We start from the raw sequence: 6,000 nt of genomic DNA, 5'->3' as shown, positions 1-6,000 counted from the left end.
TAAATCTATTATTTTATGATATTTCATTTTATTATATTTTATCATTTCAATCACTTTTTCTTACAAAACAGAAGGCCAACTAGAAATAGAGCTGAAAAGAATAGCAAAAAGACAACAAAAGACCAGCACCCGAACAACTATATAGTCTTTATCAAGTCAGCAGCCTAGTCTGCCAGAATGTGCATATTCTCCGTAGTGGCCTTCACCTCTTCCATCTTGTTCATATCCTCATTCTTCTTAGAATGAGCCCGAGGTCATTTGCTAGGACCTTGGTTGTCAACCACTGAAGGGGAATCCTGTCCTTTTTCCTGCTCAAGCTTTTTCAGGAGACTACTCACATTATTTGCCATGATCTTTAAGGAATTACTATTATTATCTGCCATTTGTTTGATCATCTTTTCAATATTGTTTAGTTTGGTCTCCAGTCTAGTTACCTTCTTCTGATTATCACTATTAGCCTTCTCCAACACCCTGTTATTAGCTTCAATCTGTGGAATCTTGTTCATAAAGTTTTTAACCTCTTCAGCATTTCCAATTACCTTAGAAAGTTGGTCAAAATGTTGACCCAAAGTGCACTCCCCTCTGGCCAATTTGCTAACCTGCTCAACCTCCTGCCAATTAATTGCATTTGTTGTTTCAAAATACCAATCTCCTTTAGAATGGTCACAGGATTTCCTAACAAGCCTTTGGTAGAGCCAATCTCTCCCTTGACCCTGTCAAAATCTAGATTTTGCTCCTAATCCCCATAACCCTCTCTTTCCAGCACTGCATTCTTCATAGTATTCTAGGTCTTTTCGTCTTGTAATCTCATAGATTTTTTGCTTCCTCTCCATTCCATGGGATAGAGGTTCATCATCTGATGGAGACAAAGCCCTATCATCAATATTACCTTTAATGCCCTTACCCTTACCTCTGCTCCTCTTCTTTTGATAATCACTCACCATTTCCTCAACAAAATCACTTTCAAGGTCAGAGTCACTCTCTTGAACAATATTCTTCTTCTTCTGAGAGCTACTCCCAATACCCCCTTTCAAAATCTTATTACCCCCCTCTACATCATCTTCAGTGTCTGAATCATAACCTTTCTCCGGGAGACTGCCCTCCATTTCATACTCCACCACCTTCAAACTACCCCTAGGTTTATTAGCTTTTTTGGATTTCAAAACATTCATTATGAGAACCATAAGACCCTCATGACACACATGTTCCCCATTCGGATCATTTTGAATAGCTTGGATAGAGAAACTCAGAGACTACTTCAAGTAAAAGGGGAAATCGATCCTTACATCATGCCTAAAGTGATTAGCTAACATAAAATGATAACCATAGAGATTTGAAAATTGGCCATCTAGAGTAAGGTATTCCATTATAACAAACAAAAAAAATCTCCAAAGTCGAGAGACAGAGGCAAGGTTGAAATATGAGTTACCAATTTTCACCAGTTGGCTTCACTTTTTTTTTTACTCCACGAATTCATCAATAGCTCTGTCCAACAACTTCCTGTCTCAATAGAAGTTGATTCCATCCATATCCAACCACGTGGCTTCCATAATTACCTCTTTAGTCACCTCCATTCTCTGGTTTCCAACCAAAATAGAGTCGTCCTACCATGTTTTGATGAATTGTTGTGTTATGACAGGATTGTTTCCTTTGAGCTTTTCCATAAATCTAGTAAAATTTCCATGACTTAAAATGTCCTAGACCTCCTTTTTCTTCATCCATTCCTTGTAGCTTGCAAGTTCCACTTTGTTCCTTTTACCTCCCATGTTCTTCCCTACAATGTCACTAGAGATCTTTCTCTATAAAGCCCTATACACACTATCACCAAAATGAAATCCGCATTTGAAGCAAATTTTGGAAATGACAACCCATAATTCGTGTGTAATAAAACTCGGCATTCAAAAATCATCACCCACCATAAATTGATTGTGATCAGCACATAATTACAAATCTCTGACATAATCATTATTAAAACATTTTTGCCTACACCTCAATTTATCATAATCGATAAATTGGTGACCATCAACAGGTAAAGGATCATTATTACCCCAAATAACTTTTTGCTCACTTAGGCATGCCATGTTAGTAGTCCAATCAGCAGCATGGTTAGCTTCCCTAAAGTTATAAGTAACAATACATATATCAAAAGATTTGATAATATTACTAGCCTGAAGAATAATATTGCTAATAGTCCATGAAGATTTAGTAATATTATTAAGACAATTAATGATATTGAGAGAGTCTCCTTCCACCCAAACCTTCCTCAAATTCAAACTCTTATCATAAATAAGACCATGAAGTGTGGCACAAGCTTCAGCCACATGATTAGTTTGACAACCAATAGGAATAGCCATACATCCCACTTTCTCACCATAAGAGTTCCTAATAACAACTCCACAGTTAGCAATGCTTGGGTTCCCTTTAGAGAGGCCTTGTCAAGATTTATCTTGAACCAATCTGCCGATGGGCTATCCCATCTAGCATTATCCCTCAAATTAGGGTCTTTCTTATCCTTACACAAACTCCCAAGGTTCCAATTTTGGATCACCCTATCTTCCCAATCATTGTGAGGTTGTTGTCCAGAACTAATAGCTTTGATATTCTCTATTATTAAAGCCTTTATTTTACAAAAAACTTTATCTGCACTGGATTCCACACCTTGAAAGACCCTATCATTGCACTCCTTCCAAATACCCCAACAAAGATGGTGAAGAATAAAATCCCACAGTCTTAAAATCAAACCATTCTTGGAAGGGGGTTTCCAACTAGTAAAGAACATTTGAATAGTGGCTAGAAAGACCTAAACCATATTCAGCAGGTTACACACCTTATCCCAGAGCATTTCTGAAAAAGGGCAATGCAAAGTAATATGGTTGACCAATTCACAATCATTCTTGTAGAGAACACACCTATTGATAATGATGAATCCTTTCTTCTGTAAATTGTCTAAAGTCAAGATCTTATCCTGCAAAAGAATCTAAAAGAAAATATTAATTTTAGATATTAAACCTTTCACCCAAGCCTTAGCCCAACAAGGTACTTGATGCATATCAAAATAGTTAGCATAGGCTAAGGAAATAGAGAACATTATGCATATCAAAATAGAGAATGAATTATTTGTTAGTTTCAAATTTGGGTTTATATATCTAGTTGAAAATATGCAATAACTACCAATTTTGTAAGAATTTAAGGACACCTTAAACAACACACACTAAGGCTTGGTTCCTAACTAAAAGTGATAAATAATTAAAATTGACTTATTTTTTCAAATTTAATTTTTTCCTTAATGTGTGAATTTACCCTCTGCTTATCACCAATACTTCATAGTGAGATTAATTTAAAGTATCTATGTATGTTTTGCTTCTTGGTTTCAAGACATGTTAAATGTTTCAAACTTCACATGACACGATTTCTTGTGCAAGCATGTTCCTTAATCAATGGGATACACTACAATTTTGTTCTTAGAAAAAAAAGTCAAATGTAAATCCATATCAAACAAACAAATATTGAATCAAAGTGAAATCTATGCTCCCATGTAACACAAAAAGCATGACGAAAGTAATATTATGAAAATTATCTCCCTTATGCTGAGTATCTTTTTCATCCACAATTCCAAAGCACATTCATCAAGAGCCAAATACACTTAAAAATGTGAAAGACTGTTACAACTGCTTTCAAAGTTTATGGATCATTTATATAATCATTGTGGTTTGTAAATCTGAACAAAAAACATGTTTGACTTTATTTTGTCTTTGGTGCATTTTTTACATTTTGTTTGGAGATTAGCCAGTGTCATTTATATTATAGAGCTTTAAAATCATAGTTAAAACAAAATATTTATAAAAATACTTTATTAAGATTTGACCAAAAAAATATAAGTTCTATACTAAATATCACAAGTAAAACCAAACTTAAAAGATGAATTTTAAAAAGTAAGATATTTTTATAATGCAAAAAATTCTTAAAGATGTTTTAAATTAATAATAAAATAATCATATTTTTTGAAATAAATATTAATAATTTCTATAAAAAATAAAAATTAATAATTTTTTTTAATTCTATTTTTTTGTGGTAGCATTTGAAACTTTGTCTTATTCTTTAAGCTTCATCAAGTTTTCCATTCTTTCATGTTGCATTTCATGAGATCATGAGATGATGTAATCATGAGGAGACACTTTGACTAGGTGTTGGGTGATTCTATGGATTGAACAAGTCATTGGACTATCCACTTGTCATTACAACACCCTCTTCCTCTTTTATCATTGGCATGGTCTATGAATCATGGAAATTCTAAAGCACATTCCTTTAAAGTGACACACACCCTACCTTTCTATGTTTCCTCTTGATTGTAATGTAATTTGTTTCACATGGATTTAACAATGTTTGGAAAATTACATGGCACTCAACACAAACAATTGCTTGATCATCTTTCTCACATTACAAAGACACCCCCTTGGTTTTTTGTTTCTTTTTTCAAAATTACATTGAAAACATTCTTAAAAGTGGTATGTAAACATCACTCCATATTTTCGGTGAACTTGTATTTCTCCACTAGCATGTCACTGTTTACTAGGTGTACCTTTGGGTTGTTTTTTTTTTTGGCAAAAGTAATTGTATGGCCTTTCCAAGATTGGGAGATCATTTTCAAAATGAGAAAATAGAGAGCAATACAAACTTACATAGGAAGTTTTCTTATGTTGTTTGGCATGTCATGCACTCCCAAGCTATCAAACAACTTCCCTTCCATCTTCTTGTCTTCCAACACTCAAAGTGATTAGAGCTTTACTACCTTATTTATGACCTTTGACTAAAGTGCTTATTCAATGACTTTTTGGGGGAGAAAAACTCTAGGTCCTATATATTTTTGGTTCCCACATTCACAAAAAACTAGGTGAGTCTATATGCATCGTGCTCAAAAAGACCTTTCTACATTTTTTTAGTATGCAAACTCACTCCACAAATTTGCACTCATATACACCTTGAGTAACTACATGTTTTTTCACAATGAAAATAACACATGTTTCCTTATTTTATTAGGACTTTGTAAGTGTCATGTCGTTCATCTACCACATTAGGCTAATATTCACGTGGAGATACTCTTCATCCAATTTTTTCATAGATAAGAGTAGAACAATACACTTATAAGGATGCAAAAGTAACTTGAAAAAACCTATCAATTAGGTAGAAAAGTATGATTTCTTACAAAATAGACTTATGTAATGTTTGCAATAGCAAGATAGGGAAAGATACAATTGGAACAAGTGCACTTGTGTACAAGAGATATGAAGAAGGAGATGGGCACAAATAGAAGGACAATGGATAGATAAAAAGAGAAGACTACATAGAGAGGAAATATGGAGAGATAAAGAAGAATATATATATATATATATATATATATATATATATATATGTATATACACACACATAGTTGTCCAAGAAGAGTAAAAATGGCAGGAGAGGGAAAGAGCTAGAGAAATCTTGATATGGAGGGAAAGAGAGGAAGATATAGGTATAAACTAAGATAAAATGAGAAAAGAAGAAGGGGATATAGATAGAGAGGGTACAAATAAATGAAACTAGAGGGAGAGATTAATGTAGAGAGAGATAGAGAATAAGAGATAAAAATATATGTAAGAAGACAATGAAATAGAAAGCTCATCAATAAATGGTGATGTAAAGTAATACTAAGATAGAGTTATGTGGGTAGAGATATGAGAGATAGAGAACTTGGAGAGATATAGGTAGAGGGGAAAGAGAAAAAGGAGAGACAAAGAGATATAGGGATACAAATAGATATAGAGGGATAAAGTGAAGAAGAGAAAGAGAGAGAAAGAGCTAGGTCAATATGCAAAGATGGATAGGAAGGAGGAAAGATATAGATAGAGGGGTATATAAAAATAGAGGTAAGAAAAGAGATGGAGAGAGAGAGAGAGAGAGAGAGAGAGAGAGAGAGAGGTGCTCTATTTTGTTCCCATGCCTCTATTAATATATACATATAAA

At 33.8% G+C, this 6,000-nt stretch overlaps 1 pseudogene; it reads right to left on the bottom strand.

Annotated features, from left to right (window-relative positions):
• Positions 1 to 254: 254 nt before the first annotated feature.
• LOC149554489 (cellulose synthase-like protein H1) overlaps positions 255 to 6,000 on the bottom strand; it is a 30,327-nt pseudogene continuing 24,581 nt past the window's right edge.

The sequence above is a fragment of the Cupressus sempervirens genome, chromosome 5 (assembly GCF_028749045.1).
Source record: "Cupressus sempervirens isolate cs-2001-9-10 chromosome 5, ASM2874904v1, whole genome shotgun sequence".
Classification (NCBI taxonomy): Eukaryota; Viridiplantae; Streptophyta; class Pinopsida; order Cupressales; family Cupressaceae; genus Cupressus; species Cupressus sempervirens.
The sequence above is the reverse complement of the archived record's forward strand: the minus strand, read 5'-3'. Positions and strand labels throughout refer to the sequence as shown.